Genomic DNA, 22,899 nt, shown 5'->3' with positions numbered 1-22,899 from the left:
AAACTGCAATAATAATAATAATAATAATAATAATAATAATAATAATAGCTGAGCTCTACAGCTGTACATGTAGCATTCGACAAGTGTGCACTCTGAGCATACCATGAGCTGTACAGATAAGCAAGTGTGTACGCTCTTTCACACAAAAACACGTACCTGTGCAGAGACGGCTTGTTGTACTGGTGTTCAGTGTAACACGTGAACAAGTCTAGAGTTGCTAGGCTTGTTCACTTCTGTCAAGAGAACTTTTTCTGGGATGACAGCCTATGGCCCAGAATTTGTCAGGATTCCTGGAGCCAAGGCGGGACATCAGTATCTGAAGATTATTCAAGCCTAACAGCAAGTTTGCTAATTAACACCCATTAAGAGCAACTGTAAACAGAGAGCCCAATTATGTGAAACTACTGTAGGGGACATGGGTCGCACTGTGGTCTAAACCACAGAGCCTAGGGCTTGCCGATCAGAAGGTCAGCGGTTCACATCCCCGCGATGGGGTGAGCTCCCGTTGCTCGGTCCCAGCTCCTGCCAACCTAGCAGTTCGAAAGCACGTCAAAGTGCAAGTAGATAAATAGGTACCGCTGCAGCGGGAAGGTAAACGACGTTTCCATGGGCTGCTCTGGTTCGCCAGAAGTGGCTTAGTCATGCTGGCCACATGACCCGGAAAAACTGCAGACAAACGTTGGCTCCCTTGGCCAGTAAAGCGAGATGAGCGCCGCAATCCCAGAGTTGTTCACAACTGGACCTAATGGTCAGGGGTCCCTTTACCTTTTACTTACTGTAGAGGTACCCACAATGCTTTCTACAAACTAAGGCTCAGATTCCTGACTAAAGCCAATGACTAGGGGTCAGTCTGAACCAACACTACATCTGAAGTATTATTATTATTATTATTATTATTATTATTATTATTATTAATGTCCTTGATCCCTAGATCTCAGGGTGGTTTGCAACATAAAAATATGATATAAAAACACAAAGTACATAATAGAAACAAGAACCAAAAATGACAAACCCATACCCCTACCCTATCCTACTTCTCAGGCTATCCAGACTCCACAAGGTCCCATTCTCTAAAAACGGAACAGGGCCAATTTCCTTGCAGTGGGGTGCAAATATCACTACAGGGCTGGCTCTAGGCCCGCCCCCGGTGGCGCGGGGTGCCAGGGCGCCAGGCTACCAGGGGTGCCGTTGCGCCCGCTGAGAAGCGCGGCTGAGGCTGCCCAAGGCGCGCCTCCGCTGTTCAGCGGCTTCAGGCCGCTCTCCGGAGGTGTGCGGGCCTGGGGCCGCCTCCGCCATGTGCAGGGGCGTTGCAACAGGGGGCGGGCAGCGCCCCCTGGCCCAGGGCTGGCCCTACAACAGGCTGGATGGCGCAGTGCAGCTGCGCCCGCCCGCTGGCTGCGCTGGGAAACAGGGTGGGGGGCGGGGCGCCGGAGGGATCTGTTGCACCACGGCGCCAGGTACAGCCAATCACTTGTGTCTTTCTCACTTGATTGATGCCCCTCCTTTCTAATTGGGTTGCAAAGATCCAGGAAATCACCCTGTCCCATGCAGTTGCAGGAACCACTCACACTCCCCAGTGTTGGGGAAGAAAAAGGCACACTTTGCATGCAATAAATGCCAGCCTTGATTGAGAAGCATATTCTAGAAGTAGCGACGCTCAGCCGACAGCCAGGATGGATGGGAAATACATGTATATTTCTGCAATCTGCAAGTCTGGCTGCCACTCAGAGGGCAACGATCTTCCGTACAAATCACAGGGAACAACTGGACAGCAGCACCCTTTCACCTGATGGAAGGCAATATAAAAACGACCTGCATTTGCAGTGATTTAGCACCCACAAACTAAGTGGTCATTTGACTTAAAAGCATATTTTTGTACCGCATTTTAATAGCTTTCGGCTTTATTGAGATTTCACAATGGGTAATGGGGAACACAATAAACAGAACCCCCACCCTCCTTGCAAATAATGGAAATAATGAGAGAAGTTGCATTCATCTTCCCTGGTTGCTCACTTTTTATTTCGCCCTGCTTAGTGTTATGAAGCAAAGCAGAAATCAGTCTGGAAACAAAGCCTGATGAGGAACAGTTGAGGGAACTGGGTATGTTTAGCCTGGAGGAGAGGAAACTGAGAGGTGATATGATAGCTATCTTCAAATATCTCAAGGGCTTTCACATGGAAGTGGAGCAAGCTTGCTTCCTACTGCTGTGGAGGGGAGGACATCCTTAGCTCTGAGGGTCTGAAAGGGTCGGATTTGGCCACTGGGCCTGAGGCTCCCCACTCCTGATCTACCTGATAAACATCTGAACAGAGTTATAATTTGGCTGCGGTAATTTGGCTGTCCCCATTCACTGGTTCAGCATCAAAATATGTGATGACTGACCTCCAGTCTTCCATGAAACCATTGGATTGCTTCTTCCTCAGCTGGAGTCCTAATTTGCTGCCCTAATTTGTTCATTATTAATAAATCCTAAAACTTTTGAATGTAATTCCCTTCGGTAGCTAATTCAACAGCACAAAAACGGAAATCCATCACTAATCAAGCAGCATACAGCATCTCCTAGACTTTTAAAAGACCCTTTGTGGTGTTAAATTCAAAGCGTAAAATCTGAATATCAGCAAGCAAAATATATCTGTCCGCCAAAACTCCTACTGACTAAGGAACGCCTGTTTGTACTCAAACCTCTCCCCACCCCCGTAAGTTTCCTCTTATGTCAGTTGCAGGTATAATTGCTTCCCACAAGTCTAGAGTGCAAAAATCAAACCGGCTCTGGAGGCAAGTCCATCTCTCTTCTGGCAACACAGCAAAAACGCTGAGTTAGAAGCTTGCCAATAAATACCACCAATTAAACTGTTAAATGCTGAAGTTTTGGGACTGCAATATACTTCATTACTCAAGTAATTTGATGGAGAAATGGCAGTTTATGTTATCGACCTGAAACTGACCATGGGCTCACGCAATGAATCTTGTTAGGAGTTTCTGTTTGGAGGGGAGAGGGAAGGACGAGATCACTTGGAGCAGGCAATGTTAAGGTACATCAGAGCAGGCAGAGAGCACAGTATGATGGTCGGGATGAAAGAGAAATTCAGTTCACTTTGCTTTTAAAGGTGATCCTAGCTAATTTGGACTTTCCGAAACGATGTGCAGAACAAAACACAGCCATCCTTCGAAAGCCACACTTCTTCAAACTGTGCAGTGCAGTTTTCCGGCCACGGCAGCAGCAGTTGGGTGGACTCCCAGCAATCCCTGAATGGCCGTTTACCTCTCATGGCCCAGCTGAATGAGCTTCAGGCAGAGACGAGAAGGCTGCAGTGGGAGCTGATGAAGAAGGAGCGGGAATGCCAGAAGCTTCTGCAGGAGGCATTGTGGAGCGTGGAAGCAGATTCCTGGGCTCTGAGAGGAGCCAAGCTGAGAGGTGAGGTCACTGGCACCAGGAGGCTCAGGCTGGAATTGGCACCTGAGCTTGCTCCATCCTGAGGAGCTGTAAGCAGAGCTATGCAACCCATAGCTGCCAAGAACTGAACTTAAGATGGGGGGAAAGGAAAACAGAGAGAAACCCCTTCACCCATCCCCTAACTGATGATCTGGGGTGGTGGCAGGAATTTGGTCCAGAGGGAGAAGTGTAGATGGAATTGTGTGAGAATGGGTTTAAGAGATGGTTAGTTCTGACAACACGGATCCAAGACTTGCGTTTACTGCCAACTTATCATTGTTCCACAAAACACTGCCTGTTGATAGCTCAGTGTAATTCTCAGTGAAACCCACCTTTACATGATTTTTTTTCCCCAACACCCACACAGTACGCTTAGCATCTGTAAGTCTGATGTCTTACAAAACTGCATTCGTAAATGGCATTTCTGTGTGCTCTGGCTTCTATCACAGTGTTCCATTGCGCCAGTAGTGGTTTAGTCATGCTGGCCACATGACCCGGAAAGCTATCTGCAGACAAACACTGGCTCCCTCCGCCTTAAAGCAAGATGAGTGCCGCAACCCCATAGTCGCCTTTGACTGCACCTTCCAGGGGGGCCTTTACCTTTTTACCTATTTGGGACTGCAAAAATCCCAGGTCACACCTTTCACAACTCCTCCACTTTCGATAAAGGTAAAGGTAAAGGATTCGAACCGCCGACCTTCTGATCAGCAAGCCCAACAGACTCAGTGGTTTAGACCACAGCTCCACCCGCGTCCCTTCCACTTTTGGAGGACAGCTGAGTGGGGTTGTGCAAGAGAAAGTGTGATGCAAACCAGCCTTATGTGATATTTAAAAGCTGGCCTTCCTAGGCACACAAACTCTGGGGAGGAAGCCCCATTGAGCTTCGTGGGACTGGTGTCTGAATAAACATGTCTGGGATTTTACAGTAAGAGTTTTGGAGGCTTTTGCAATTCACATTATAAAGGAAAACATTAAAAAAAAACTGCAAACGCTTACATTTTTTCCCTGTTCTTTAAATCAGAGTTGGCAGGTCCAAAAACACTAAGAACCTGGACAATCTACCCTCTCTCCTTTTTTTAAGGGATTAATAAAGATGGACAACATATGCTCACCATACACACAAAAAATGGCAGCATCAAATGTGTATGGGGAGCAGCTACCGCTCTCTGTTTACTGTGTTGCCATAGGGAAGGGGCCATGGTAATGGGGTAGAGCCTGGGATGCAGAAATGCCCCAGGATTCAATCCCTGTTATCTTCAGCTAAAAGGGGATCTGAGATAGGAGGGCTGGGAAGGACCTCCGCATGAGACCTTGAAGAGCTCCTGCTGGAATGAAGCTGAAAATACTTGGCGAAATGACACGACGCAAGGATGGGGGAGGAATCTATTTTAAACAGGAATTTGGCTGTTCTGACCTGATCAAGCTATTCTTGCATCAGACCACTGCTTGTATCAATCCCCTCGTGATGCAGCAATAAAATTGTTAGCACATTTACTAAAGCTAAGCAGGGTCTGGTATGATTCCAAATTGGATGGGGGGGGGCGTTTGTTGAGATTCCTGCATTGCAGGGGGTTGGACTAGATGACCCTTGGGATCCAACTCTACAATTATATATGATTCGATTTAGGTGTCCGCTTATGTCCCTGCTGCTTGCTCAATGTCATTTTTGAAAAGTTCAACTAGCAATATGCGGCCAGGTCCAGTGCCGAATTTACATATCAGCTAAACAAGCTATAGCTTAGGGCCCCACTCTCTTGGGGCCCCTAAAAAAAATTAAAGGGAAAAAAAACCCTGGATGTTCATTTCCAAAATATAAGATTAAAAAAACAAATAAAATAAAACCTACATACAGCAACAGTGTTTTGTGTTGTGAAGGCTCCTATGGTGTAAGTAATGGGCCCCACCTGCCAGCCTCCTCCCTAAAATATCACTGGTTTGCTCATTTCTATATATAGGGTGCCTACATTCGGCATGGGATGTGGGTGGCGCTGTGGTCTAAACCACTGAGCCTCTTGAGCTTGCCGATCAGAAGGTTGGCGGTTCGAATCCCCACAACAGGGGGAGCTCCCGTTGTTTGGTCCCTGCTCCTGCCAACCTAGCAGTTCGAAAGCACGCCAGTGCAGGTAGATAAATAGGTACTGCTCCGGCTGGAAGGTAAACGGCGTTTCCGTGCGCTGCTCTGGTTTCGGTGTTTTGTTGCGCCAGGAGCAGCTTAGCCATGCTGGCCACATGACCCAGAAAAACTGTCTGCGGACAAACGGCAGCTCCCTCGGCCTGTAAAGCGAGATGAGAGCAACAACCCAAAAGTCATCTGCGACTCGACTTAACTGTCAGGCATCCTTTACCTTTACCTTTTTACATTCGGCAGAGACTGGTTGCATGGCAACATGTGCAAATGGCTTCATTATTAGGTCCATGCAGCATATATTCAACACAAAAACAGTGGCAATTTGTTTTTGACAAAGGACAGCTGGACATATAAAGGGCCCCATTACCTTCAGTAGCTTAGGGCCTCATCAAACCTAAATCCAGCCCTGGCCAGTTCCCATATAGCCCATGTATAGAAGAGTCAAGCCTATGCTGTATTTCTGCAGCACAATTTAGACCCAAGGGTGATATCCAGCTAAGTTCTACAATGCAGGTCCTACAATGCAGGATGCATTGCTACAGCAACCCTGATAGACAGTTGCCCAGCCTCTGCTTAAACACCCTGCATCAAAGGAGATTGGACCACCTCCCAAGGCAGTCTGCTCCCCTACCAAATATCTCATAATATTCGGGAGTTTTCTGTCATGGTTAGCCAAGGTATGCTGCCCTGCCACTTCTAGTCCTCTCTCTCTGCAGCAGCAATCCACACCATCTTTTGCGCAGCAGCTGTATCAGTGATAAAGTGAAGGTATATTTCATACCATTTAGCTCCACTTAGTTGTAGCTGGTGGAGTGTTTCAAGGAATGTTTGATAATCCTGATGCTAACGGACAAGGAAGCAGAAATTGCTGCAGTTTGCCTGCTCGTTTGCGGTCAAGAATGGAAATCACTCAAGCAAATACGATTGGTATGCATTCGCATCATTGTTGTTTTTCTAAGTCTGCGAAGGAGATGCAATTAATGACTGTCTAAGAATTGGTTTGATATTTCTCTTAGATTGAAATGAACGTAACATACACAAACAGTTATGTAGGCTCACACTTTCTGGAACAATACGTGAACTGAAACACAGCCATCCTTTGGAATTTGCACTTCTCTGAATTTTGCAGCGCAGTTCTCCAACCATGCAGTATGCAGAAAACTCAATATATTAGAGTGTGCAAACAAATGCCTATACAGTGGTACCTCGGTTTAAGTACACAATTGGTTCCGGAAGTCTGTACTTAACCTGAAGCGTACTTAACCTAAAGCGAACTTTCCCATTGAAAGTAATGGAAAGTGGATTAATCCGTTCCAGACAGTCCGTAGAGTATTTAAACTGAAAATACTCAAACCGAAGCGTACTTAAACTGAGGTATGACTGTATTCACGAGAAGAACATGCTAAATGCATTATATCAGGCGGAAGTGATTTGCAAAAATGTGTATATTAGGAGGAACTTTCTGATTGATTTTCATAAGAATCACATTGATGTGGAAATGCAAAGAGCAGGTTGGGAAAATGAGAAATTTAGAAAAACTTAAATATGCACATCCCTAGGCACATGCAACTGTGCCTCAAATAAATCTCACAAGGGGCATTCAACACACTACCCTTACATCTGCAGTAGGTGGATTAAAATAGTAATACTGACCCACCTTACAGGGTTATTATAGGATTGCACACACAATCGATTCTAGGTGAACATTGGAGGATGGATGGCAGCTAACAGATTGAGGTTGAATCCTGAAAAGACAGAAGTACTGTTTGTGGGGGACAGGAGGCAGGCCGGCGTGGAGGACTCCCTGGTCCTGAATGGGGTAACTGTGCCCCTGAAGGACCAGGGGCGCAGCCTGGGAGTCATTTTGGACTCACAGCTGTCCAGGGAGGCGCAGGTTAATTCTGTATCCAGGGCAGCTGTTTATCAGCTCCATCTGGTACGCAGGCTGAGACCCTACCTGCCTGCAGTCTGTCTCGCCAGAGTGGTGCATGCTCTAGTTATCTCCTGCTTGGACTACTGCAATGTGCTCTACATGGGGCTACCTTTGAAGGTGACCCGGAAACTACAACTAATCCAGAATGCGGCAGCTAGACTGGTGACTGGGAGCAGCCGCTGAGATCACATAACACCGGTCTTGAAAGATCTACATTGGCTCCCAGTATGTTTCCGAACACAATTCAAACTGTTGTTGCTGACCTTTAAAGCCCTAAATGGCCTCGGTCCAGTATACCTGAAGGAGCGTCTCCACCCCCATCATTCTGCCCGGACACTGAGGTCCAGTGCCAAGGGCCTTCTGGCGGTTCCCTCGCTATGAGAAGCCAAGTTACAGGGAACCAGGCAGAGGGCATTCTCGGTAGTGACGCCCACCCTGTGGAATGCCCTCCCATCAGATGTCAAAAAGAAAAACAGCTACCAGATTTTTAGAAGATATCTGAAGGCAGCCCTGTTTAGGGATGCTTTTAATGTTTAATAGATTATTTTATTTTATTTCTCTGTTGGAAGCCGCCCAGAGTGGCTGGGGAAACCCAGCCAGATGGGCGGGGTATAAATAATAAATTATAATTATAATTATAATAATTATTATTGTATAACATTTGAAAGCACTCACACAAATATTACAACTTGCTACCTGCTACTATTTCCATTGCAATACTTCCTGGTTAGGTTTTATACGTTGATACATTGGTCTGCTTCTTAAGTCTTGAGCGACTGGATTGGATTGGTGGTATTAAAAATCCCTAAATGTTTTTGCTTTAAAACAAATGAAAAGTACATGCACAAAATGCTGGTGGAGGTGTGTGGAATCCCCGAGCATAGATTTGCTATGCATTCTAATCTGGCCTTGCAGTTAGACCTTTCCCTTTTCTATCTTTCTTTTAAAGAAAGCTTCTGAACATCACGTTTTATTCCCTGTGGGCAAGGATGGCTGAGGAATTCTTCTCCTGTTCAATGGATTGGTAACAGAAAAGGTCAATTGGAGCCTTGGTTTTCTGCAGTCTCCAGTCCCCCTAAGGAAGTGGTTTTAAAGTGGTGTCTGAGATATGCGCACATGCTATGCCATCCCTGGGAGGATTTGTAGTGGACTTGGCGCCAGCGCTGCCTCCTTAGGATGCTTGAAGCTTAGGAAGAAAGAGAGTGGCACAGGGTAAATGGGATCTGCAGGGTGCTGTGCTGTGTTGTGCTTGGTGGGGGGCAGATTCAATCAGAGGGAAAACTTTTATGTTAGGCACTTCTGCTCTTACAACAGGAAATGTGTATCCAGCAGTGGCTGGGACCCTGTAGCCCTGATTGGGAGGAAGACAGGGAGCCCAACAGTAGGTGGCGCCAGAGCAAATGACAGGTAGAGCCATCTGATTCTAGTCTTGTCAGTATTCTCCTCCCGGTTGAGTTCCACAAAGGGCAATGCTGAGACTAACAAGGAGGAAGCTGACAGGCAGTGCCACCCCCTGGACTGGTTGTAAATAGGAAGTGAGACAGATGAGAAGCTGGCTGAAGGCAGGCTAAGGCTGTGGGGGCAGTTGACTCATTTGCCTTAATGGACCAGCCTTCACTGTAATGTATCACTTTTATACTAAGCAAATATAGGGTGTTTGTAATGTAGTCAAAAGCCAGCAGATTAGTAAAGATACTGCAACGGGGAGAGATGGTAAACCAAGAGATGGTAATTCCTAAGAACACGAGAAGAGTCCTGCTAATCGAGAAGCCCATCTAATCCAGAAGCAGGACATGAATGAAACAGACTCTTGTGAATTGCAATTCCCCACAATTAGTATTCAGAGGCATACTGCCTCCAACAGTGGACAGCTAAAGTATGCAATGCACCATCACGTGACACAGTGGTGGTCACCTACTCAGCTGGCTTTAAAAGGGGGCTAGACAAATTCATGGGGCAAGGAGCTAGCAACGGCTAGAAGCCATGAGGGCTGTGAATCACCTCTGAATAACAACTGGTGGGGAATGTGATTCTTATCCTCTCTGACTATTGGCCATGGTAATGGCTGGGGCTGATGGGAGTTGTAGTTCAACAACAGCTGATCCAATGTGCAGGTGGCAAATTTCGTGCCTTGCAGAAAGGCCTGCTGTTAGCCTCTGTTCATGCTCCAGTGCTTGCTCAACCAAAGGAATTAAAAAACTCAAGTACTACTGTCCTTTAAGTCATATATATATATATATATATATATATATATATATATATATATATATATATATATATTCCCATCAGTTATTGTCATAAAGTCCTCCTAACATACTCTGAATGCAAAGTTGCAAAATTCAGTTCTAGAGAAAGGAAGTGCAGGGGTGCAGGCAAGTAATCTTAGAGTCTTTGCCTTGATGGTTTTATATGTGTCCTCTCCACCCGTTTCTAGCTAGCAACGTTTATCTGGTAATATGCTGCATTTGGGGGGTCCTCTTGCTCATTCTGCTGAGCAGCCCCCTGGCATAGCTGCCAGGTCTCCCATTTTTCGCGGGAAACCCCCCCTATTTTGTTACCGTTTCCCGCTGTTATCCCGAATTGATTATATCCCGTAAATATCCCAAAAAGCTCCTGCCAGCGGCCATGTCCCGGCTTGTGGCTGTCTGCGATTTCTGGTGCCCAGACATGCAGACACGGGCAGCCCGGCACCGGAAGTCACTTCTACACATGTCCGGACATGCGTAGAAGCGGCTTCCGGTGCCGCTCTGCCCATGTCTGGGCACCGGAAATCAGGCGGCGCTGGCACCGGAAGTCGCTTCTACACATGTCTGGAGGCGACTTCTGGTGCCGCGTCACAGCTGATCCCGGATTTTTCAATCCGGGAGTTGGAGGGTATGCCCCCTGGACGTCTGACCCAAAGTCCTGGCCTGACAACCCCACTGAGAGAAGGATTATGTCCCTATCAGGTGTAGATGGTTGATAACCTTGTACTGAACTACAGAGCTCGATAGACACCATCAACCAGTACATCCACACAGAGAAAAGTAAGTGCTCTGGCTACAGGTACTCCTGGAAGCTATGCAAGCATACAGCTGCTCATCAAACCAGGAGGCTGGTGGTCAACAAGGCAAGTCCTGTTACACATCTGACAGTTTGACAGTTCTCCTTAAATGTGAGACATTGAGATTCCTCCTTGGCTACCTGAGTCCCCAAGATCACATGGGGAAATATCAACGTGCTTGACCTGGGCAGTAAATGTAATATAAACACTGACAATTGGAGAACAGCCTTTACCAAAAGTGGCATGGGCTTTCAAGATGCTCAAACTCAGGACAAAAGGAGAAATGTGCCAAGACGAAGGCACGCTTGGCAAACCCTCACCGTGATCAACTCCTGCCCGCAAACCTATGTCCCCACTGTGGAAGGACGTGTGGATCCATAATTGGCTTCCACAGTCACTTACAGACTCACTGTTAAAACTGTGTTCATGGAAGGCAATCTTACTTGGCTACGAGTAATCGCCGAAGAAAAAGAAGACCCACTGGTACACAGACACTAGGTTTTCATTAACTGGAATTAAAAAAGAAACAGAAGTTTGTATCCAGCTAACTTTTACCCAGAGTAGACCCATTAGAATTAATGGATGTACAGTAAATTACACATGGCTGTTAATCTAACATTCTCTGTCCACTAGTGTAAGATTTCTGCTTATGTAGTCTCTTGCACAACAATGTCCAGCAGCCACCAAACATTTTGCCACTGAAACAAACATCAGTGACCTTAACTTAGTGCTACAATGGAAAAAAAAAACCCAGGTGGGTCAACTCTGAGTATAACTAACATTGGACACAACCCGGATTAATCTCATTAAGAGCATACAATTCTTCTAAGACTTGGGGAGAAGAGGCCATTGAGAAAAGCACAGCAATTCATAGAGAGAGATCGACATACCATTTTGGACTGCTTGACAGGTGGAGATAGAGCAGCTTGCACTTCCAAATTTATCTTCCAGATCAGGAGTGTGCACATGTAGAACCATCAATAACTTTGCCACCTTTGAAGAAAAGATGGAATAAGACCTCTCTAATAATAATAATAATAATAATAATAATTTATTATTTATACTCCACCCATCTGGCTGGGTTTCCCCAGCCACTCTGGGCAGCTTCCAACCGAATATTAAAAACAGTAAAGCATCAAACATTAAAAACTTCCCTAAACAGGGCTGCCTTCAGTTGTCTTCTAAAAGTAAAATAGTTGCTTAGTGCCTTGACATCTGCTGGGAGGGCGTTCCACAGGGCGGGTGCCACTACCGAGAAGGCCCTCTGTCTGGTTCCCTGTAACCTCACTTCTCGCAATGAGGGAACCGCCAGAAGGCCCTCGGTGCTGGACCTCAGTGTCCGGGCAGAATGATGGAGGTGGAGACGCTCCTTCAGGTATATAGGGCCGAGGCCGTTTAGGGCTTTAAAGGTCAGCACCAACACTTTGAAATGTGCTTGGAAACGTACTGGGATAATAATAATAATAATAATAATAATAATAATAATAATAATAATACCTGGAACCACCTATAAGGATATGAATCCAATGGAGACAATTTCAAAAAATCACCACAAGAACACACAGTTAAGAGTTAAGCTCTAGGTGCTCTTGCCTTGATGTAAACCAGAGATTCATATGCTAGCTGCAGTCGATACCGTCAACCTATTTGTCTATCTCAGGGGTCCCCAGACTACGGCCCGAGGGCCAGATGCGGCCCAATTGGCCTCCCAATCCGGCCCGCGACGACCCCCGCCGCCCACTGCCGCCGCCCGCTCTTGCGGCGCTCCGCGGCGGCGCACTTCCAGATCTAAAAAAAATCGCCAAAAATCGTTTCTGCGCATGCGTATGGGCCTCTCCCGACCCAGAAGAGGTCATTTCCGGTGCACTCCCGGGTCGGGGGAGGCCCATACGCATGCGCACAAACAATTTTCGGCAATTTTTCCGGCCTGGAAGCGTGCCACCGCGCCAGTAAATGGGTTTGCGCATGCGCACTGGCGCGCACTCCCACACCCTCCGGCCCACTGCGCACGCACTCCCCCGCCCTCCGGCCCGCCGCACGATCGGCACGGCGGGCGACGGCCCAAAGGCGGGTAAGTCTGGGGACCCCTGGTCTATCTAGTGAAGAACTGTCGACTCTAAGTAGGGCTGACTCTCTACAATCTTGAGCAGAGAGTCTTTCTTCATTGCTGGATCCCTGAACCTTTCTAACTGGAGTTGGTGAGGACTGAACCTGGGACCCTTTGGGGAATTATAGGGACAGAACTACCCAAATTGTAAAGGAATTTATTCAAGTATGCCACTACAGCGGCAAGAATGTTATTTGCCCAAAAATAGAAAGAAGAAGTCCCGACGAAAGAAGAATGGATACAAAAACTTGTGGAATATGCAGAAATGGTGAAACTTACAGGAAAAATGAGACATCAAGATAAACATTTTATAAAATAATGGAAATGGTTGATTGAACATTTACAGACGAACTGTAAACAGATAAGGACATTAGCAGGATTATTGTAATAACCTGCAGTTTTATAAGAGTATACATTGAAAGCAGATGAATAAATGATTAAGTTAATTTGGAATATGCGGAAAATATAAAAAAAATAAATTTAAGGAACTGCAAAAAGGGGGAAGGAAGTCGAGTTTCGAGATATTAAAATGATTGTAAAAATGTTGAAATGTATAAAAATGAAAATCATAATTATTATTATGTTTTTTTAAAAAACCTGGGAACTTCTGAATACATTCCACATGCTCAACCCTCCCCTATCATTCTACAGCAACAAGGAGCTCATAGGTGCAATGGGCATCTTTCAACATAATTTTATGGCCGTTGTGTGATCCAGGTTCTACAGGCAGGATCCAGGGAGCCCCTTGAGGGAGCACACGAGGGAGTTCCACCATTTTTCCTGAAGTCTTCCCACATCTCAGAAACAACTGTTCTAGAGACATGCATGATAGGAAAGCTTCATCACCCAAGTAGAATTTGGCTTCTGATTCTCTGAATCTGTGTTCAAATTTATTTCATTTCACCCCATCTATTTGGGTTTTTTTAAAAAAAAAAATTGAACAACTTGTATATGCTGCTTGATTGTAATCAAACCTCAAAGCGGTTTACAAAAGAGAACAGAGCGATCAAGTTATCAATAAAAAGGATTAAAAATGATTATTTAAAACATTCAATGAATAATTTAAATCGGCAATAAGCTAAAACCAGATCAAAACACATGACAGCTTCCCTAACCAAAAACAGTTTTTAGCAGGTGCCCAGAAGAGTACAGTGAAAACCCGTCCCTGATGTCAATAGGGAGGGAGTTCCAACATCTCAAAGCAACGTTTAGTACATCTCAAAGCAATTTCAGACTGAATTCAGAATAAATTCAACAATAAAAAGCAATGCCATATATTTGCCTGTGCCGGTTGCCCCCTACCCAGCCTGCCCCACCTTCCAGAACCACTGCAACTGAGGAGCCCCCTGCTTTCTCCAGCTCCTCTCCTCCCAGGCACAACTTCCATCTATTTGTTTGGTGGCAAGGTGCTTTTGGTTGTCCTGGGCAAGAAAAAGTGACTGACAAATTTCAAATCCAAAACAGACACAGACTGGGATAAATATCTCCACTTAAAAAGCTTGTTGGGAAAAACTGAAGGTCTTCAGTAGCGACCCAAAACACAGCCAAAAATAGATAATCTTCTACTGAGGGCCATGCCCTCTGTTGTTGTAAACTTGCTAATACCCTGCACATTTAAGGAACAGTTGTCCTAAAGCAGGGGTGGGGAATTAGCCCATGGGCCAATCTTGGCCCAGCAGGGCATTTTCCCCAAGCTATACCCACCCACCCACCAGCTGTCATCATTGGTGATGGAGCCAAGCAGTTCATTGCAATCACCTCCCTTCCAACTCTGTGAAACCCAGGTAGCACAACCAATCACGACTTTTCAATAGCCCTGGGCTATTTCACCCATTGACCGAGAAGCACTGCAACATCAACATAGTCTCGTGAAAGTTTAGCACCAGGAGTCCGAATTATTGGGCATGGGCCAAGGCTTACATCCCAGCAGGGGACCTCTAGAGTCTGCCCACATCAGCTGTTCACCTGCCTTCTTCAGACACCTAGCAAGTGTTTAGAAGCTGGAACATCTTAGGCAATTTATAACCAAAATTAAAGAAGTTAAGTAAGAGAAGGGACTGGTTTCAGAAAGTTAAAAAATACCAGTTTGTTTTTTTTATCCCATCGGCCTTAAATGTCATGACTGACTTGAACCAAGACTTTTAGCACATACCTATGCCTTGATTCAGGTGTGAGTCATTGCATCGTGAAACAGATGCACAAACACAACACCGCCATGACTGGGGACTCGAGCAAGCTCAAGCTGGAAGAGCTGGGAGGAGGGGGAAAATATTAGACGGTTGATTATGGAATACAGGGGTACCTCTGGTTACAAACACCTCGGGTTACAAACACTTCGGGTTACAGACTCTGCTAACCTGGAAGTAGTACCTCGGGTTGCAAACTTTGCTCCAGGATGAGAATGGAAATCACGTGGCGGCAGCAAGAGGCCCATCAGCTAAAGTGGTACCTCAGGTTAAGAACGGTTTCAGGTTAAGAACGGACCTCCAGAACAAATTAAGTTCGTAACCAGAGGTACCACTGTACACTTTGGGATAGATCAGGGTCTTTGGTGGGTACTTCAAAACACTTGGGGGCAACAGGTCCACCACACAATTTTGCATATGCTAATTTATAATTTCTTTCTTTCTTTTTTTTGGGGGGAGGGGTTCGGGCAAGTCTATTCAGACATGCAGATGTTAAAAGGTAAAGGTACCCCTGACCATTAGGTCCAGGCACAGACGACTCTGGGGTTGCGGCGCTCATCTCGCTCTATAGGCCGAGGGAGCCGGCATTTGTCTGCAGACAGCTTCCGGATCATGTGGCCAGCATGACAAACCAGAGCAGCGCACTCTGGCAAACCAGAGCAGCGCACGGAAACACTGATTACCTTCCCGCCGGAGCGGTACCTATTTATCTACTTGCACTTTGATGTGCTTTTGAACTGCTAGGTAGGCAGAAGCTGGGACTGAACAACGGGAGCTCACCCCATCGCGGGGATTCGAACCGCCAAGCTTCCGATCAGCAAGCCCTAGGCTCTGTGGTTTAGAGACCACAGTGCCACCCGCGTCCCATGTTACATGTTACATGTGTTTTAATATTTTAAATGTCTTAATACCTTCCTTTAATCTATATTTTCTAATGTTTCATTTTATATCGTTGTAAACTGTTTAGAGCGGTTTTGATTTGTTTTAACAACCAAAAAGTATCTAAATTTTGTAAAATAAATATTAATTAAAGGGCCACCCCCTAACGCCAGATCACAAGAGGGCATCAAGTATCTAAGGAGTCCTGCAGGCAAAGAGATCAGGTCCCACATTTGTAGCATCACTATCTCAAAACCCTAAGAAAAACATGCATTTATTACATGAGCGCCCATCCTTCCCCCCCCCCCCACTAAACTGATTAATTAAATTAATACAAAGACTGTCTTGTTGGGCACTCTCGTCTCTCTGCTTTTCTGCTCCTTTTTTTTTTTTTAAGCCAGCCAGGCAAACAGGAAACAAAGGGTTTAATTCTGTCTGGTTTCATGAAGGGTGCTGTATGTCATGGCCAGGTGCTGGAACCCAGCCAGCTTCTTGGACCAGCAGCAACAAGGCTGTTAGACAGACCCCCTCAGCTCCACTCCCAAATTAAAAAATAAATATATCCAACCAGGCACACACACGCAATCAGCAAGAGAAGGCAGCCTGAGAACCAGCTCCAAATACCAGCACAGTAGGGAACTGGCAGAGCAGGCGCAGAGAAATGTTAAGAGAGCATTTGAAGGCAAACAAGCAAACGGCAAAAAGCAAAATGACTCGAAAGGGAAGAATGTGGAGTCTGTGCCCTGCGCTAATCCAGGATCAGAATGGTATCTGCCATCTATTCAGTGACACATCACATCTGCTAAGCACGTTCTAAATGGCACCTCACTTTATTAAACAGTCAGGCTGTTGGCTCAAATTTGCCTTGCTCCAGGAGGGCCTAACCTGAAAACCAATTTGATGGCACTGAAATATTCACTCGCATTCACAACCGTTCACCCTGCCCCTCCAAATGGAGAGTTAAAAATCGAGACAAATGTCCCATTTTATTTTGGACCAGCACATCTCTGCATCATCTACTGCAGTGTTTCTCAACCAGTGTGCCTCCAGATGTTTTGGGACTACAACTCCCATCATTCCTGACCACTGGTCTTGCTAGCTAGGGATGATGGGAGTTGTAGTCCCAAAACATCTGGAGGCACACTGGTTGAGAAACACTGATCTACTGTACTGGTAATTTGTAAGAAGGTGACATGTAAAGCAGGGTGGGGAGGCTTTCTTAGAACAATACAGTGGTACCTTGGAAGTCGAACGGAATCCTTTCCAGAAGTCCGTTCGACTTCCGAAACGTTCGGAAACCAAGGCACGGCTTCTGATTGGCTGCAGGAAGCCACAGAAATTGCGTCGGACAATCAGGTTCCAAAGAATGTTTGCAAACCAGAACACTCACTTCCAGGTTTGCGGCATTCGGGAGCCTGAATACCAAGGCGTTCAGGATCCAAGGTACGACTGTAATATCAAACAGTAGTTTATTTAAAATGTTTGATGTTGTATTATGTTTTTATATGTTTTTCTTATGATGTTAGCCGCTCTGAGCCCGGCCTCGGCTGGGGAGGGCAGGATACAAATAAATTATTATAATTATTAATTATTATTATTATTATTATTATTATTATGTGTGTTGGAAGCTTCCCAGAGTGGCTGCAGCAACCCAGCAAGATGGGCAGGATATAAATAATCAAAATGTTGTTGTTGTTGCTGCTGCTGCTGCTACTAATTCACAAACTTTTTGGCATGACAACACACAAGTCCACATTCATTTGTTATGGTGACAAATTGCATTATTGCCACAAGTGTCAGTGCAGTGTTATAATATGCCAACAAAACAAAAAGTTGTTAGTGGCATCCATCGTACCAGCATTATTTTGGTTTTACTCATAAAAGCCCATGATCCACCTGCGCAAGTTTTGGGATCCACTTGTGGTTTGCAACCCACAGGCTGGGAAACACTCACTGACCTAGGCAAGTCAGAAAGGGAGTATCTGTGGGTCCTACTTCGCAGACCTCTGTTTGAGGGACTCTCCTTCTTAAATATAAAGGGCCTTGAGGAAGAGGAAGAGAGGTCCTGAAGTCCCCCCCAGCAGCAGTGAGTATCTGGAGAGCAGACTGAACACTGAAGTGTAGATACAGAGGAATCAATCAGTGAAAATAGGATACACAAATGCATCGCCTTAGGGTTCACTGGTTTGCAAAAAATGTTTACAGGCAACTCCCCATGTACATGGGGGTTACTTTCCAAGGCACCGCATGCAGATGTGAAATCATATATAAGCGGAAAACCCATTGAAAATCCTTCAAACACCCCGTTCCCCCCTCCCGCCCCACCCCACCCCACCCCTTTCCGTGACGTTTCTGGGTTACTTCCGAGTTTGGCGCAATGTGCACATGCGCGACCGTGCACATATTAAGGGCGCCTAAATCAGTTGTATATTAGACAAAGGTACCTAACATGGGGCTGCCCTCGGTAGGAAATGAAGCTGTCAGATTACTGGCTGGGGTTCTGTTTAGCTCTTACAACCCTTGCATTAAGGCAGCCGCACCGGTTGTCAGTGCATTTCCAGGCACAATTCAAGGTGCTCATGTTAGTCTTCAAATCCCTCAATGACTCTGGCCCCAATACCTGAAAGGCTGCCTCCTTCCCTACAGACTCTGAAGGGTGCTGAGATTGACAGAGGGGGGCCCTCTTGGTAGTTCCTCTGCCCTCAAAGGCTTGGGGGGGGGCAGGAAAGCTCCTGCAGCCCATTGTGGCACCTCCTGTGTTGTCCGCACAGAAGTGTGTCCTGTCACCTTCATTATACAGCTGAATATGCACCTCTTTACCCTGGCTTCTGACTCTTGAAGGGCATATTTGTGGGACCCCCCCCCTATTTTCAGGGTTCTAAAATGTTTTAAATTGTTTTTAATACGGTCTTTCACTGTTGCAACCTGCCCTGGGATCTTAGGGTGAAGGGCATGTAATTAAAAATCACAATCATGTGTACATGAGGAGAAATGCTAATGAATGCTCATGGGGAGTTTATAAATAAATCAATCAATAAATAAATCACGAAGCGATGTGGGAGTGTGGAGAACTGAACATAGGACTGGGGGCGAAACAAGATGCTGAGGGAAACCAAAACTGAAAGATTGGCCCATCCCTAGTCTAGGTACATACACACAAAAGACAATGAAGTCCTTATAAGTTATATATTTTCATGACCTAAAAGGTCTCCTCCGCTCTTGTCACCACTACAGGTGGGAAACAGACGGCACGCAGACCTTAAGAAAAAGTGTTTGAGGGAGGGCGAAAGTCCTAGACCCACCCAAGGACATAAACACAATCAATGGCTGCATTGTCAAGCCCAGCGCGTGTCAGCAACCGACTCTTGCCGCTGCACAGTTCTCCAGGAAGAAGTCAGAAAGCACAAATTTAGGCTGTGATTTGATACAAATGGACAAAGTGGTGGGTACCTGCAGATAGCAGCAGGCATATCCTTGCACGTTCGTCAGTATGAAGAAGGAAAGCGAGGGAAGGGTACATTTATGTCAGGAGAGAACAGCTTCCCATCATGTGGTAACCACAGAGTGAGCTAGTCCCACTAAAGGATTTCGAAAGCTGCATCTTCTGGTGGCAGTGGTGGTGGGGCACAAGCATTTACACTTGTGAAGTGCAAACCTTTTCCTTTCACAAGGTTGTATATGAAAGGGCCAAACTAGATGGGATGCTAAACATGCAAAGTTGCATTCAATGTTAGTCCAGCACAGAGTAGATCCATTGAAATCGGTGGACATGACTAACTTAAGATCTTTTATTTTTCAAGAGGTCTCCTTAGAGTAGAATTTGGTTGCATATAATCCAGTGGATCGTATCCAACTAGCTTCTACTCAAAGTAGACCACTGAAATTAAAGGACATAAGTTAGGGCCAAGTTAGGGCCAAGATTATCAAAACCACCTGCCATTCACAGTTAAACTCTGTTCAGTTTATATATCATTTCATGCAGCCAGAAGGAGTCCACAGAGTGATTTACAGCAGCATACACACACAATAAATATCCTTTAAAACCAAACAAATACAGTAATACCTCCGCAAACGTCCGCCTCGTCTAGAGTCCATTCCAGTGAATGTCTGCGGCAAACCTGGAAGTCCCGGAACGGGTTACCTCCAGGTTTGCCGCTCGCACATGCGCAGAAGCGCTAAATCGTGCTTCACGCAAACCACTCCGCGCGCATGCGCAGACGTGGCACTTTGCCCTGCGTCCTTTTCGGCTAGCGGCCAGGGCTCCGGAATGGATCCCTGTCGCAAAACAAGGTACGACTGTATACGGAAATGCTGTGGCAACCAGGGGTGCCAACTTGAATAAAATATTGTGGGGGCCCAGGTAAGCCCTGCCTCGCATAATCGATCACATGATGTAGCGCGCACACACAATTTGAATGGGAATGGCCATCAACTTTGTGGAGGCCTGGCCCCTCAAATATTTTATTGTGGGGGCCGAAGCCCCTAGGAGTCGATTCCTATGGTGGCAACAAATATTCACCCAACACAAAATAACCATCCCACCCACATGAAAAAATAAGAACCAAAAGCTGTCCAAATGCCCAAGTGAGTAAAGATGTCTTTGTGTGGGGCCAGGATGACAAAGTTGAGGCTAGGCAAGCCTCTCCTTGAAGATGATTTTTTAATAGGGGCCAACTCAGAAAAGACCCATTCTCTTCTTTCTACCCTCCAAACATCTATTGTAAGGGAAAACACAGTAAAGGGCTTCAGATATTGGTCTCAGTGCTTATATAGGGAAAGGTTCTGAGGTCCTGAGCCATGCAAGGTGTTACAGGTCAAAACCAGCCTTTTGAATTGGGTCTGGGATTTTTAGGGCAGCAAAGGAGCTTTTTGGAACACCCCTGCCACACTTAAAATGTGATCACACTGAGAGATGGCTGGTGTAGCTGGATTCAAGCATGCAAGAACAATGAAGAAGAAAAATGTAAGGGAGAATGGAAATTCCACATAAAATCTCTAAGCAAAAGACAAGAACAGGTAGCCTCCTGCGTTATAGGTGCAACGTCTCAGCAACTCACATAAGGAGCTGACTTTGTTTTCACTTCTAAAAATAAAGGGGTTGGCAACTCACAAGACGATCAAACTGGGACAGTCTTTCTTCTCGCTAACTCGAAGTGGCGAGCAGCTCCCCTCCCCTACTGAGACAGCTTCCCAACAGAATCTCAGCAATTGACTTAAGCCTAAAATGAAAAGGCCCCCCATCTGCAAGAGGCAGCATGTGTACAGTATTCATCTCTGTTCTATTTGCGGTAATAGGCCTGCCCTCCAAAGAGAGAGGGGGGAGAGAGAGCGTCGGAGACTGCCTCGTGCCAAATTTTGCAACAATACGACCGACTCTGCAAAAGGGGAACTCCCACTTGAGCTGAGCCTTCCAAACTCACGGCACGCAGGGACCTCAACTTGACAAGTGAAGATCATAGACCAGAGATTATGCACTAAGCCCCTCTAAGGGTACAATTAATTCTGAGTGAAAAGGCTTCTGTAATTCACACAGAGATAAGAGCAGATCTCCCCAGTAATATCAGCCTGAAAAATTCGGTCTCTGTATAACAAAATCCAAACATAAATTGTTGCAGGAAAACAATAAGATGACCTACCTTGAGATCACCTTGGCTCCCTTCCAGGTGTTCTACCAGCAATGCTACTAAGCCAGATTGTTCACTTAACTACCCCCTAGTGAAATAGGTTTTATTTGGTGCTTTTAGCATACATATTCCCATAGGAGTCTCCATCCCAGCAGTTTTGAGATGTTTGGCTTCGGGGCGGGGGGTGGGTGTGAGGAGGAGTGAAGAGAGAAAAGGTAAATCGGTGCTTTGACTGCTTCCCTGTCTAGAAAGAGATATTTGAAGCTATCAACACTGGAGGATGGAGAGGAATTATTCAGCATGATACAAAGTTGTGTGCGCCATCTGGGAGGCGGAAAAGAAGAGGATGGAGTTCACAATCACAAAATGCAGTATTTGGTAGCAAGGAGCTTTTCTGAATGGTCTATTATTAGATAGTGGGATTTCCACCCAAGGAAAATGAGGGGAACCCCATTGCTAAAGAAATAGAAAGCCAAGGTCCACTTATTGAGCTGCTTCACAATACAGTAATAAAAAGCTTTAATACATGGTATCCATTGTTTCCTGGTCCAGCTCGGTGCTTGTCATCTCAAGGGATGGTCTCTTCCACAAAATGGGCCATGTGAGCTTCTAAGGTCTTGCAGTCCCATCTTTTCCTTGGACCCAAGTGGGGGAGAGGACCCATGCAAGAATTCTAGCATTACAATTCCACCGATTCCAATTATTGCTACACTCAATTTGCATAGTTGATTCCTGATCTTGTTATCCGCACAGAAATGGCTGGTTCTGGCGTAAGATTTTACATACAGGGGATCATACCTGGGGCTCCTAGAACACATGCCAGGATGTTATCGTCTTTGGGATGGACATCCATGGAACTTTCCTCAAAAACAATCCCGTGAATCGATTGTTCCATTGTTGATTTTAACACAGAATCAACACACAGGGTTACATCTGTTTGCTCTGCTCACACATCTATCAAATGCCTTTTTAGTACAAGATGCTCAAGGGGTGGACAAATATTCCAACGACAATGAACAATAAAGTATCTTTAAAAGGCCGTATGGTGAAACACTCAGACATTGCGTAGTCAGATGTCTACACTTATATGGGGTGTGTGGGTTGCTAAGGGAGAGGTAGTGCATCTGATGAGGGAACGCTGTGCTCCTTCTGGGGTAGTTTGTGCACCTTTGGTCCCCACTCTGCACTCAGCTCTGACCCTTGGGCTCCTACACAAACCCAGAGTGGAGTTCCTATAATAGTAGGATGGTGTCTTGCACCATCTTGCTCTGCTTTCGTTTGGACCACAATAGTGAGGGGGGGGGGGGGTCTTGTCGTCTGGACACCTCCATACACAGTGCCCAGATCTGTGCCTCAGGGAGTGCTGCTATCACAGTGGTTTGACTTCACCCCCAGAGGCGCACTCCATTGTCTCTCGAGACAGATGGATACCAGCAGAAGCAGCAACAAACACCTTTTTATTTAGAAATTATAGTGAAACCTACAATCTGGAGGGAAAGGAAAGGCAGTGTGATAAAGATACAACAGTAGTGGACTTGGATCTGGGTTCAAAAATAGGCTTCTCTA

General features: G+C 45.9%; 1 protein-coding gene across 4 annotated transcripts in view; it reads right to left on the bottom strand.

The window, feature by feature from the left end:
• PKNOX2 (PBX/knotted 1 homeobox 2) overlaps positions 1 to 22,899 on the bottom strand; it is a 417,302-nt gene that overhangs the window by 349,002 nt on the left and 45,401 nt on the right. For 3 of the 4 annotated variants that reach the window (XM_060268541.1, XM_060268540.1, XM_060268543.1), the window contains exon 2: positions 11,428 to 11,530. The exons of the other annotated variant lie outside the window; for it this stretch is intronic. The gene's annotated coding sequence lies outside the window, so the exon portion shown is untranslated. The remainder of the gene's footprint in view (positions 1 to 11,427; positions 11,531 to 22,899) is intronic. 4 annotated transcript variants of the gene reach the window in all.

This window comes from Zootoca vivipara, chromosome 15 (assembly GCF_963506605.1).
Source record: "Zootoca vivipara chromosome 15, rZooViv1.1, whole genome shotgun sequence".
NCBI classification, from domain to species: domain Eukaryota; kingdom Metazoa; phylum Chordata; class Lepidosauria; order Squamata; family Lacertidae; genus Zootoca; species Zootoca vivipara.
This window is presented reverse-complemented; position numbering and strand designations above follow the sequence as displayed.